This window comes from Corvus brachyrhynchos, unplaced genomic scaffold (genome assembly GCF_000691975.1).
Source record: "Corvus brachyrhynchos isolate BGI_N302 unplaced genomic scaffold, ASM69197v1 scaffold234, whole genome shotgun sequence".
Lineage (NCBI taxonomy): Eukaryota > Metazoa > Chordata > Aves > Passeriformes > Corvidae > Corvus > Corvus brachyrhynchos.
This window is the reverse complement of record NW_008237423.1, coordinates 82,647-97,092: the sequence shown is the minus strand read 5'-3', so window position 1 is coordinate 97,092 and position 14,446 is coordinate 82,647. Positions and strand designations below refer to the sequence as shown.

Here is a 14,446-nt window from a genome sequence, read left to right as displayed (position 1 = left end):
TATTATTGACAGCCCCTCCGGGCTCTTTATAGGTACAGTTCATAGGTGAGCGATTAAGAAGTAATAATTTGATCGCAGAGAACCCCTGGGAGTTGCTTTTGCTTAACTGGACTGGGATGCACGAAGCGATGCTTCCCAGTCCCAGCTGCCGATTCATTCTTCTGGCTCAACAAAAGTTCCTGTTGCTTTCCCCTTGTCTTCCCGGTGTTTGAAGTGCAAGTACTACTGTTGGTACGCGCTGGCTGATCTTAAGATCGGATGATAAAGGCATGAATACATGAAGAAAATCCCCTGGGGATTTAGTATACGGGCGTGTTTGTTTTTGAAAATCCATGCATAGTAGCGAGCCTAACCAAGTCTGGTGAGGTCTGAAAAGCACCATTCTGCTAGCTCCCTGCTTTAAAGAAGTCCTAAACCAGGCCTTTTGTTCCCAAAACAGCATAAAAGAATTTGGGGATTCCTTCTATTTCCCTGATGATTCCCTGGATTGCTCACAAGCACCTTTTCAGACTTCGTGAGGGGAACTAGGAAAACATCTCCCCTTCCCTTTCTCTTTCTCCTTCTCTTTTGCCTTTGCTTTCCTCTTTCCTTCCCGTTGACCTTCCACCTTTCTTAGGAAGCTTTAATAGCCAAAAACACTGAAAGCATATAATTTCAAATATTGTTATCCACTAAAAATGGATCAATGTGTGTTTACATTTTTGAGAAACTATCTAATTTCATGTTCTTTCATTACTTTTCCTTAGGAGCCTCATTCAGCACACAGGCTGGACAGAGCTCATTTGAAAAGCAGGTGCTTAGAGACTGATTTTATGCTTTTTATTCAAGACGTTATTTACCTCACCCTCTTCAGACTCTGCTGAGAACAAAATTATTAATTTCTGTGTGGGAGGTAGAAGCACAAAGGGACCGAGTTTTTGCTTGGGACACCTGCTCTGGGGTCCATTAGATGTGTGTTTCAGAGTGCTGCAGGATGGGTGGTGCGTGCAGATCACAATCCCATTTGCCTGTGCCCAGGAATGGATGCTCCAGACTCCTGGACATCTGAGCCCAGATCCAATATGCTCCCCAAAATGAGAGCCATTCTCACAGTGAAAAACATTCACAGCCCATGCAAATGAGCATCCCGTGACTTAACTAGCACCATGCAGGAAATCCGTCACACCAACGCAACAGTAGAGTCACATTTTCCAGGGAACTCTATACTAGTCTTAATCATTCTCTCCCATTTCATATTCCTTTACCTCATTTACTAAACACGTTCTAAAAGATGAAGTTGAGGTCCTACAGAGAGATTGTTGCTTCCCGTGTGCAAAGCTGATGCATCTTGCTATGTTTCTGTTTTTCCAGTGTCAGAAACACTGGAAATACTGTACGAAATATGTTTGATCGTGCGATTACAAATATCACATGCATTGGACAGACAAGTGTTCTGCTTATTATACTTGCTGTGTCCTTTGCAATCCCAACAATTGTTTGGTAGAGCTAAATATTCTTTAAAAAGAGGAAATTGCATATACAATGGCAAACACTAAGATAGTGACCATTGAAATTTAATGTTGTGGCATTATACGGGCACTTTAGGAGATGTTAGAAGAGTTTAGATCCTTTATATTGCCTGCATAAAAGCCTGCACTCTAAGTTAACAAAATAATTTATGGCAATAGCAGGGTGTCAGCCTCGAGGCAGTTTGATATTAGAAAGGCATAGAGCACTTCGCAAGCAAGTTTCAAAACTATCTGCTGACAGATGGGTTTGGCTGTGATTAGCAGCCGAGAGCAAGGCTCTGTTCCACCAGCGCTGCTGGCTCTGCAGAAGGGTATCTGTTCACACCCCCCATCCCAGCTGGCTCTGGGCTTAGAGCTCATGGCATAGCTTGTCCCAGTCCCGCTGCACCCGCTTCGGAGTCCCAGGTTCTCCTCACCGCTGCACTCTATTTCTAACCCCCACTTCTCCCAAATCAACAACCCTTCTAGGTGTCCTCTTACATCTGCCTTGGCTGTTCTTTTGGCTGTATTGCCACACTTGGGCCAGGCTGGAACTGCAAGCGGCACATCTGCCCTCATCTGTGTTTTCATGGTCTCAGCTGTGAGCAGAAAGTTCAGGGAGGTCAAGAGGATGTTAGAGAAAGCGCAGTGTGGTAGTGGTGAGCCTGCACATCTGCAGTAGTTAAGTCTGTACGACCATAAAACTTCACAATTAAAGTATTCTCCACCACCATTTCAACTACTCCGGGTACCCATCACTACACTGGTACCAGAGCTACAGGGGATATCAGGTAGGATGTCACAGCTAAGGTCAATCTGGCCTTTAATATTTACAGCTTTTTTCTTGCTGTACAGAAATCACATTATGTGTCTATATAAAAATATAAACTTGCTCTATATGTTGTTATTTCTCAAGAGTACCATCAACTTTAAGTCACATCAAAGGCTGGGAAAATTTAACTTGGTCATGAATTTTTTTGTTCATGCTTTCATTGGGATGAAGTATTCCGAGAAACACATTCCTGAGTAAAGCAACACTTGCAACATTGTGAGACCAGATAAGAAAAACAACAAGAAATAAAAGCAGCAGAGGGAATAGATAGAAATCCCAAATTTCAACTCATCTCTGAAAGTCAGAAATGATACTTTGCATCTGGCACAATTGTCTGCTATAGAGGAGAGTAACTGGGAAGCAAAAATGGAATTGGTTTAAAAATTTAATGACGTGCTAATAGACTACACATTTCTTTGATAAGCTGCTCTCTTTAAAAATTCCCTAAACTATGCATAGCAATAGATTCCCCTTGTGGATCTTAGAGACTTGTAACAAATTATTACCTGATTATAAAATTCTCTGTAAACAGAGCTTTGTAACCTTTCCAAAAGACTGCCCTGCTCTCTTTACCTTCAGTGCAGAAACACATGTAACATTTATTTATATATTATTTATATTATTTATAGTGAAGGCAGAGATCTTGCAACTCTCTCCAAGTTCTCTAACATGTTACAAAAAGCCCAAATATTTCTGTTTCTGCAAAGCAAAGCTTTCCTAAATTTGTGTTTACTTACATACATGAAAAGGTACACTGTGTGCTTGCCAGACTTTTTTATTTTTTGTTCATAAAAGCTTCAAAGCACTGAAAATCTCCATCATTATTTTGTTTTGCTTTTCTTCCCTTCTCTTGGCTAAGTCAAACTCATTTGGTAAGTCAGATCTGACCTCCACTTTCTACTTAGCCAGTTGTCTACTCTGACTGCAACAGATACAAATTGATTCAGTGTCATCTTGATAGAACAAGAAAATTTTGAATATTTAGGGAGGGAAGAGGCTGATTTTAATTTGTTGCTGAAGATGTAGTGAGCAAGGTGATCCATTGGGCCTTTTGGAGAGAAAGAAATAAATAATGAAGATAAATGCTGTAAATTCTTGAAACATGACTTTGTAAGAAAAGCCTGAGAAAAAGACTTCAAGTTGGACTCTGTGCTATCTCAGGCAATACATTTTATATGGCATACGTCATGCACATTAAAAAACTTCATTTGGTGAGCTGCACTGACAACTGGCTTTGTTCACCTTTGTTCTTATTTAAAACAGGTTGTTCCATGCAGCTGTTAAAGAAACCGTGCGCGCACACACACGTTTGCACACAGGCTTTTTTATTACTCCTCAGATCTTTCTAAATAAGTCATGCTGCCTAGGTTTTAAATTATTTTTCTCTTTACAGCATGAAAATCACCCTACCTTGGGATCTGCTGCCTTTTGTGGAAAGATGATTCAAAAGTTTAACAAAAGCATTTCTGTGGGTTTGTTTTTTTTTTCGTGTTGCACTCTACCCCCTTCCTTTTGGTTTTCTGCTTTCTTAGCACTTGTGTATATCCTTTTGATAGCTGGAAAGCTCAGCATCTCCAATACTGCTGGGATGGTTTTAAGTAAAAGTGATTACAGCTGAAGCGGGACCTGTCTGTGTCACGGTTATTGTTTCATAGTATGATTTGGTCATATTTTGTGAATAAGCACCAGGAGTCTCATAAGAGCCTCTTGTGGCCCTTCAACAAGAGCGCCTTGGGAGCCAGGGGAAAAGGTGTCCAGGATCTTAGACAAGTGCACTTGGCAGGATGCCACTTGCTGCCCTCTGTGCACCTACTGTTGTTAGTGCTGGCTGCTTCACCTGCCTGTGCTCAGTCAGAGCACCTCACTAACGCTGTCTACCTGCTCTGGGCTCCACCCTTGTTTTTCTAAATTACTTGCTTTTGATGTGCTAGGTGTTCATGGGGAAAAATTAGGTAGAAGAGTGAGCTCAAGGCTTTAAAAGCAAGGTGAACCATGCCTGTTCTCAGTTTATCCAGGGAGAATTAGTCTTTTGGGAGTGTCTTGGCCTCTTTTGCTCCAGCTGGGTCTAGGATGTGAAATTAAGCTTGACTGATTTTCTCCTTTCTGTTGCTTTTGTTCTGTTGGCCTAACCCTGTGTCTTTGCTATTTCTCATCCTTTATGGTCCAGGTCCATCAGTTCAGTTCTTGCCCCATTGCTCGCACTCCTGCTGACCTTTTCTGGACTTCCTTTTCTTTTTTGTGCTTCTTCTCACTGACCCTTCCTTCAAGCAAGGTAATCAGTGACTGACTGGGATTGAAAGGTACCTGAGTCCTACACCTAAAACTAAAGGTTCTCTACCTCACTGCTTCCCATTTCATACACCACTGAAATATAGTATTTGATAGAGTCAGTAAAACTAGTGGGCAGGAAAAACGAGAGAAAACAGAATCCAAAGAATTCATGATTCATTTTAATACCAAACAATACAAGTGATGGTGTCTGGAGTCACCACGAGAGGGTCGCAAACATCGGAAAGTGTACCAAGAAGAAGAGTGACAAAGTTTAAAATCTGGATTTAGGAAATAGCATCATTAATATAATTGCATGCACTGGGCTAGTCAAGCATGGCAAAGCTCACACAGCTGTATGACAGCAATGCATCTTAAGAGCAAGTAACTATTCAAGTGGAGTCAATATAAAAACTCATCTCTGTCAATGCTGGGTCTGAGACTTTTTTAGAAATACAGCCTTTGTGTGTACTTGTTCATATCATATTTGGCCACCTTGGTCACAATGACATAAGAAGAATACAATACACACCTATGAAAGCAAAGAAAAAATAAATAATCTTATGAAGATTCCTTCTTGATTTTTAAATTACTTTCTGTGAGTGTCATATCAATGATTTAGCAAATAATGAATCCTCAGAAAAATTTTCAAATGCTGTAAAAGAGCAGCCAGCAGCTGCTTTTATGATCTAAAGAGGTACTGATAGATTTTAATATCAGCATTGAGTAATCCTGGCTGTCACACCACATCATAATATGCCATGTCCCAACTCTCAGTCTGAAAGGCTGTGAAGGTATTTCCATTAATTTTCATGCCAAGACCCTCAGCTCTTGCCCTGAACACAAAGGAGCACACGTCTGCCCACCACATCCATCCCACAACCCCACTTTTGCTCGTGCTTTTTGCCTGTGTTCTGGAGGTGCAGCAAAAATGGGCACCTCTCCGCTCAGGAAAAAAAAAAAAAGAAAAGAAAAAAGAAAAAAAGAAAAAAAAGAAAGAAAAAACCATCACAACTGTGATAAACCACCAAATAAAGCCCCCTACACCTACACAAAGCTTTTTGATTACCACATAGCTATTTACCTGGTGAGGTCTGAAAAGCACCATTCTGCTAGCTCCCTGCTTTAAAGAAGTCCTAAACCAGGCCTTTTGTTCCCAAAACAGCATAAAAGAATTTGGGGATTCCTTCTATTTCCCTGATGATTCCCTGGATTGCTCACAAGCACCTTTTCAGACTTCGTGAGGGGAACTAGGAAAACATCTCCCCTTCCCTTTCTCTTTCTCCTTCTCTTTTGCCTTTGCTTTCCTCTTTCCTTCCCGTTGACCTTCCACCTTTCTTAGGAAGCTTTAATAGCCAAAAACACTGAAAGCATATAATTTCAAAATTGTTATCCACTAAAAATGGATCAATGTGTGTTTACATTTTTGAGAAACTATCTAATTTCATGTTCTTTCATTACTTTTCCTTAGGAGCCTCATTCAGCACACAGGCTGGACAGAGCTCATTTGAAAAGCAGGTGCTTAGAGACTGATTTTATGCTTTTTATTCAAGACGTTATTTACCTCACCCTCTTCAGACTCTGCTGAGAACAAAATTATTAATTTCTGTGTGGGAGGTAGAAGCACAAAGGGACCGAGTTTTTGCTTGGGACACCTGCTCTGGGGTCCATTAGATGTGTGTTTCAGAGTGCTGCAGGATGGGTGGTGCGTGCAGATCACAATCCCATTTGCCTGTGCCCAGGAATGGATGCTCCAGACTCCTGGACATCTGAGCCCAGATCCAATATGCTCCCCAAAATGAGAGCCATTCTCACAGTGAAAAACATTCACAGCCCATGCAAATGAGCATCCCGTGACTTAACTAGCACCATGCAGGAAATCCGTCACACCAACGCAACAGTAGAGTCACATTTTCCAGGGAACTCTATACTAGTCTTAATCATTCTCTCCCATTTCATATTCCTTTACCTCATTTACTAAACACGTTCTAAAAGATGAAGTTGAGGTCCTACAGAGAGATTGTTGCTTCCCGTGTGCAAAGCTGATGCATCTTGCTATGTTTCTGTTTTTCCAGTGTCAGAAACACTGGAAATACTGTACGAAATATGTTTGATCGTGCGATTACAAATATCACATGCATTGGACAGACAAGTGTTCTGCTTATTATACTTGCTGTGTCCTTTGCAATCCCAACAATTGTTTGGTAGAGCTAAATATTCTTTAAAAAGAGGAAATTGCATATACAATGGCAAACACTAAGATAGTGACCATTGAAATTTAATGTTGTGGCATTATACGGGCACTTTAGGAGATGTTAGAAGAGTTTAGATCCTTTATATTGCCTGCATAAAAGCCTGCACTCTAAGTTAACAAAATAATTTATGGCAATAGCAGGGTGTCAGCCTCGAGGCAGTTTGATATTAGAAAGGCATAGAGCACTTCGCAAGCAAGTTTCAAAACTATCTGCTGACAGATGGGTTTGGCTGTGATTAGCAGCCGAGAGCAAGGCTCTGTTCCACCAGCGCTGCTGGCTCTGCAGAAGGGTATCTGTTCACACCCCCCATCCCAGCTGGCTCTGGGCTTAGAGCTCATGGCATAGCTTGTCCCAGTCCCGCTGCACCCGCTTCGGAGTCCCAGGTTCTCCTCACCGCTGCACTCTATTTCTAACCCCCACTTCTCCCAAATCAACAACCCTTCTAGGTGTCCTCTTACATCTGCCTTGGCTGTTCTTTTGGCTGTATTGCCACACTTGGGCCAGGCTGGAACTGCAAGCGGCACATCTGCCCTCATCTGTGTTTTCATGGTCTCAGCTGTGAGCAGAAAGTTCAGGGAGGTCAAGAGGATGTTAGAGAAAGCGCAGTGTGGTAGTGGTGAGCCTGCACATCTGCAGTAGTTAAGTCTGTACGACCATAAAACTTCACAATTAAAGTATTCTCCACCACCATTTCAACTACTCCGGGTACCCATCACTACACTGGTACCAGAGCTACAGGGGATATCAGGTAGGATGTCACAGCTAAGGTCAATCTGGCCTTTAATATTTACAGCTTTTTTCTTGCTGTACAGAAATCACATTATGTGTCTATATAAAAATATAAACTTGCTCTATATGTTGTTATTTCTCAAGAGTACCATCAACTTTAAGTCACATCAAAGGCTGGGAAAATTTAACTTGGTCATGAATTTTTTTGTTCATGCTTTCATTGGGATGAAGTATTCCGAGAAACACATTCCTGAGTAAAGCAACACTTGCAACATTGTGAGACCAGATAAGAAAAACAACAAGAAATAAAAGCAGCAGAGGGAATAGATAGAAATCCCAAATTTCAACTCATCTCTGAAAGTCAGAAATGATACTTTGCATCTGGCACAATTGTCTGCTATAGAGGAGAGTAACTGGGAAGCAAAAATGGAATTGGTTTAAAAATTTAATGACGTGCTAATAGACTACACATTTCTTTGATAAGCTGCTCTCTTTAAAAATTCCCTAAACTATGCATAGCAATAGATTCCCCTTGTGGATCTTAGAGACTTGTAACAAATTATTACCTGATTATAAAATTCTCTGTAAACAGAGCTTTGTAACCTTTCCAAAAGACTGCCCTGCTCTCTTTACCTTCAGTGCAGAAACACATGTAACATTTATTTATATATTATTTATATTATTTATAGTGAAGGCAGAGATCTTGCAACTCTCTCCAAGTTCTCTAACATGTTACAAAAAGCCCAAATATTTCTGTTTCTGCAAAGCAAAGCTTTCCTAAATTTGTGTTTACTTACATACATGAAAAGGTACACTGTGTGCTTGCCAGACTTTTTTATTTTTTGTTCATAAAAGCTTCAAAGCACTGAAAATCTCCATCATTATTTTGTTTTGCTTTTCTTCCCTTCTCTTGGCTAAGTCAAACTCATTTGGTAAGTCAGATCTGACCTCCACTTTCTACTTAGCCAGTTGTCTACTCTGACTGCAACAGATACAAATTGATTCAGTGTCATCTTGATAGAACAAGAAAATTTTGAATATTTAGGGAGGGAAGAGGCTGATTTTAATTTGTTGCTGAAGATGTAGTGAGCAAGGTGATCCATTGGGCCTTTTGGAGAGAAAGAAATAAATAATGAAGATAAATGCTGTAAATTCTTGAAACATGACTTTGTAAGAAAAGCCTGAGAAAAAGACTTCAAGTTGGACTCTGTGCTATCTCAGGCAATACATTTTATATGGCATACGTCATGCACATTAAAAAACTTCATTTGGTGAGCTGCACTGACAACTGGCTTTGTTCACCTTTGTTCTTATTTAAAACAGGTTGTTCCATGCAGCTGTTAAAGAAACCGTGCGCGCACACACACGTTTGCACACAGGCTTTTTTATTACTCCTCAGATCTTTCTAAATAAGTCATGCTGCCTAGGTTTTAAATTATTTTTCTCTTTACAGCATGAAAATCACCCTACCTTGGGATCTGCTGCCTTTTGTGGAAAGATGATTCAAAAGTTTAACAAAAGCATTTCTGTGGGTTTGTTTTTTTTTTCGTGTTGCACTCTACCCCCTTCCTTTTGGTTTTCTGCTTTCTTAGCACTTGTGTATATCCTTTTGATAGCTGGAAAGCTCAGCATCTCCAATACTGCTGGGATGGTTTTAAGTAAAAGTGATTACAGCTGAAGCGGGACCTGTCTGTGTCACGGTTATTGTTTCATAGTATGATTTGGTCATATTTTGTGAATAAGCACCAGGAGTCTCATAAGAGCCTCTTGTGGCCCTTCAACAAGAGCGCCTTGGGAGCCAGGGGAAAAGGTGTCCAGGATCTTAGACAAGTGCACTTGGCAGGATGCCACTTGCTGCCCTCTGTGCACCTACTGTTGTTAGTGCTGGCTGCTTCACCTGCCTGTGCTCAGTCAGAGCACCTCACTAACGCTGTCTACCTGCTCTGGGCTCCACCCTTGTTTTTCTAAATTACTTGCTTTTGATGTGCTAGGTGTTCATGGGGAAAAATTAGGTAGAAGAGTGAGCTCAAGGCTTTAAAAGCAAGGTGAACCATGCCTGTTCTCAGTTTATCCAGGGAGAATTAGTCTTTTGGGAGTGTCTTGGCCTCTTTTGCTCCAGCTGGGTCTAGGATGTGAAATTAAGCTTGACTGATTTTCTCCTTTCTGTTGCTTTTGTTCTGTTGGCCTAACCCTGTGTCTTTGCTATTTCTCATCCTTTATGGTCCAGGTCCATCAGTTCAGTTCTTGCCCCATTGCTCGCACTCCTGCTGACCTTTTCTGGACTTCCTTTTCTTTTTTGTGCTTCTTCTCACTGACCCTTCCTTCAAGCAAGGTAATCAGTGACTGACTGGGATTGAAAGGTACCTGAGTCCTACACCTAAAACTAAAGGTTCTCTACCTCACTGCTTCCCATTTCATACACCACTGAAATATAGTATTTGATAGAGTCAGTAAAACTAGTGGGCAGGAAAAACGAGAGAAAACAGAATCCAAAGAATTCATGATTCATTTTAATACCAAACAATACAAGTGATGGTGTCTGGAGTCACCACGAGAGGGTCGCAAACATCGGAAAGTGTACCAAGAAGAAGAGTGACAAAGTTTAAAATCTGGATTTAGGAAATAGCATCATTAATATAATTGCATGCACTGGGCTAGTCAAGCATGGCAAAGCTCACACAGCTGTATGACAGCAATGCATCTTAAGAGCAAGTAACTATTCAAGTGGAGTCAATATAAAAACTCATCTCTGTCAATGCTGGGTCTGAGACTTTTTTAGAAATACAGCCTTTGTGTGTACTTGTTCATATCATATTTGGCCACCTTGGTCACAATGACATAAGAAGAATACAATACACACCTATGAAAGCAAAGAAAAATAAATAATCTTATGAAGATTCCTTCTTGATTTTTAAATTACTTTCTGTGAGTGTCATATCAATGATTTAGCAAATAATGAATCCTCAGAAAAATTTTCAAATGCTGTAAAAGAGCAGCCAGCAGCTGCTTTTATGATCTAAAGAGGTACTGATAGATTTTAATATCAGCATTGAGTAATCCTGGCTGTCACACCACATCATAATATGCCATGTCCCAACTCTCAGTCTGAAAGGCTGTGAAGGTATTTCCATTAATTTTCATGCCAAGACCCTCAGCTCTTGCCCTGAACACAAAGGAGCACACGTCTGCCCACCACATCCATCCCACAACCCCACTTTTGCTCGTGCTTTTTGCCTGTGTTCTGGAGGTGCAGCAAAAATGGGCACCTCTCCGCTCAGGAAAAAAAAAAAAAGAAAAGAAAAAAGAAAAAAAGAAAAAAAAGAAAGAAAAAACCATCACAACTGTGATAAACCACCAAATAAAGCCCCCTACACCTACACAAAGCTTTTTGATTACCACATAGCTATTTACTACAGCTCATGCAATTCTTAGGTTTGCTGATTGCGTTACATTTGTGCCTGTTGAGAGGCAATTAGAGAAGAGTCTGTCCCCACTGCACCCCTCCCCAGCCAACACACAGGGCCTAGACTCACTCAAGGTTTGAGCCTTCTATTTTAACCTTTTACTTCTAGTCACTTAGATCAGAATCCAAAAAATACTCCCATAGATATCTGGAATGCAATCAACGAAGAATTTTAAAATGAAAAGATAAAGAAAACAAAAAACCCCCAAAAATAACCCCACCCAAACCCAAACCAAAAAAACCAACCAATTCATGTATAAATTTGAATGTTCACAGGCATCGATTTTTGAGCAGATCTTCATTTTGGTTGCCCAAATTTGCTGTTGCACTGATAGATGATGCACTGATGATGGGTAGTCCCATCATCTTGCCTGAACCGAACATCATTCTTCACCTGAGGTTATTTGGGCCTTATTAAATACATGTCTTTAAAAGCAGGGGCCTTGTTCTGAGGACAAGAGAGACATGGGCTGAGCACAGTCATTGCACAAAAATAGGAGCTGTCAGTGCTTCCATTCAAAGAAACACTTACTTGCACCAGCCCCTGTGTATCACTTGCCACAAAAACGGCATGTGTAGTTTTAGTTCTCTCCTCAGTGTGAAATAATTCTAGTTTGCACTACCCCTTTCCAAGATCATGTCCTGACTGTAGTCTACTGAGTATATGAATAGCAAAAAAAAAAAGGACAGGGAAAACTCAGGTTCTGAGATGGAGAGCAACCAAGGAGAAATTGGGTCAGTTTCATGCAGTAAGTGTGAATTAGAAGGTGCTGTGCTTGCCTTTGCCTTAAAATTTCTTTCTTCCATGTCTGTGTTGCCCTCTGAATAACAGCAGGGCTTATGCAATCTGGCCCTGTTGTTCTCTAATCAGGTATTCAGTCATTAGCTGTTGCCTTCCACTGAGCATCCCCTTTTACAAATCACTATTATTTTTTGAAATCTTATAGTGACATAAGTGCAGATGATACCTCATGTGCAAGGAGGCAAAAGTTTACAGCCTCCTTTGTAGAATCAATAGGTAATACTGACCAAAAATAATTCAAAACACAAAGGCATAATTTGGCTGTGGAAATTATGTAAAAAATTATAGTCGTTAAAACTACTGTTGTTATTGTTGTTATTATTACTATTATGGTTTATTATTATTATTGTTGTTGTTATTACTATTGTTATGATTACTATGATGAGCTGAAATGCATATAGGAGTTATATAAAAATATAATCTTTTGGGAAATATGTATTGTTGACGGGTTAATTTTCTGGAGCGCAGACTCCCATGCAGAAGCTGTAATTCCACCCAAGAAACTGCTGTATGTAATACATTTATATATGCATGTGTAGACTTCTACAGGTACAAGCATACACACATTTCAGAGTTCCTACTCTGATTCTCATTAATCCCATTAATCAAGAAGTGCTCTACTGACTTCAAAGGAATTGTAACAATACCAGCTTTGTGCTCATAAAATCCAGCATCAGGATTAATTATTTCCTAAGACCTGAAGTAGATGGATGTAGAATGCATGGTGTGCTAATGGTGGGCACTAGGCAATGGTGCTTGCAACTGAAAGCAAGTTGGACCAACAGCACTTGTTCTGTCAGGTGAGGACATGAGCCAGTCAAACCAGGACAGACTCTCCTCTATTGCAGGATTAGCTGTGCCCATGTCACATGAGCTGTCCACACCGCCCGCCTGCCTGTCACTGCTACGGGCACTGCTCTGCCCCTGCTGGTTCTGGAAACCAGGGCTGTATCCCAGGCAGTAATTTTCAAAATGAAAAAAATGTTGAAAGCTATGCATCATTTTAAAACAAGTTAAGTCACCTAGGAAAAGCCTGACATTTAAATGATGAAAGAGAATACATCTATGCCTTTCTGGTTTCTCTGAAAATAAACTTTTTAAATGGAATTACAGGAACTTTTTTTCTATGATACATATACTTGTCACCAAGAGATACTTTTTCAGCTATGACATAATTGCTATCATCAGAAAACCATTGCTGTCATTCTGCTATAATTTAGCCTCATTTTCTGCTCATTTCTGTATCTTTCCTCATTAGGGCATTACATATTCAGCTACGTTACTATTAATCATTCCCTAACATAAGCAACTGCATAACAGAGCTGTGTAACTGATTTTTCAATTTCAGAGCTAAACCAAAAACTTAAAAAAATATTTTAAAAAGCTTAATTTTTGTCTCTCATTCAAGTGAAAAAAATGTTTCATGTGGATTTCAGTGAAACATTTGTTTGTTTCAGATCAGTAATTTCATTTCCAATTTTATCATTTTAAGAAAAGCAGGGGATAGAGAGGACTTTATCTTGGCCCAATTCACTAAACCAACAAGTGAAAAATCGTCCCTTTTTCAGAAGTGATCTGCCTGGACCAGTGAATTCCTCTGTCTGGGAAATTTGAATACTCAGACACTGACCTACAAGAATTTTCACTTCTTTGGTGAAAAGAACCTAAAATTATGTAAGTAACTTGTAAAAGTAGAACAATTTTTCCCAGGAAGAATGGGAACAGACACCCCAAGGAACCAGTGATGTGACCAGGGGGGCCTCCTCTGAGAGGTGTATTCAGGTCCCAACAAGTTGACAGAAGGATTGAACGTCTGCCATGGTCCAGGTGAGTGGCATAATCACAGGGTTATTTGATATGTTTTTTTGACTAGCTGGTCTTGTGAATTAGGTCACCAGATTTTCTTTGTTGACATTAATAACAGTCTTACACTCAAAAGGGTATGTCTTAATGAGTTTTTAAAAAGTTAGTTGAAATACTAACTATGGCAGCACAATATTATAATCAGGCACCTACTCAGGTACCTTACAAATATGTGGTGAATTATACATTCTGCATTTCTCTCCCTGCACATTTGAACAGGCCATGGCAAATTTCACAAGAATGCTTCATTTGCACCCCCTAATTTTTTTATTTCTGCTTTAAGATTTCTTCACATATAAGCCTTAAAAACAAATGAAAACTGAAATGATGCAAATATAAAACTCATTATTGCTAATCTCCATTGCTGCTGGAGATGGAGGAATGAGAAGAAATGCACAATTTAGCACCCTTTTGGGGAACAAAGATGTAAAAAATATTACATCTGTCTAGGGTTAAGAAAGCTTCCATATAGGCTCACTGATTCAGAATAACCCCCCTAGTCAGATGATGTCTTGAGGTTCTTCGTACAAATGGAAGTTATCAGACCATGCATTACAAGTCTTGGATATTAGCAGGGCATTAGGGCAGTAGGTCATACACCTCACTAATTAGTCTGTGCATCTCTGCGCAGGTAAACTTTAATTTAAACATAAAGCAAATATCCAACACGTTCAATGAATGCCTATTATCATATATTTATACTTGTAAATAAGTGGTATCTATTTAAATTTTTTAGAAATTCACTGA

At 40.0% G+C, this 14,446-nt stretch overlaps 1 protein-coding gene across 3 annotated transcripts in view; it reads right to left on the bottom strand.

Moving 5' to 3' along the window:
- The window catches only part of FILIP1 (filamin A interacting protein 1), a 108,177-nt gene that overhangs the window by 24,739 nt on the left and 68,992 nt on the right, over positions 1-14,446 (bottom strand). The window lies entirely within an intron of this gene.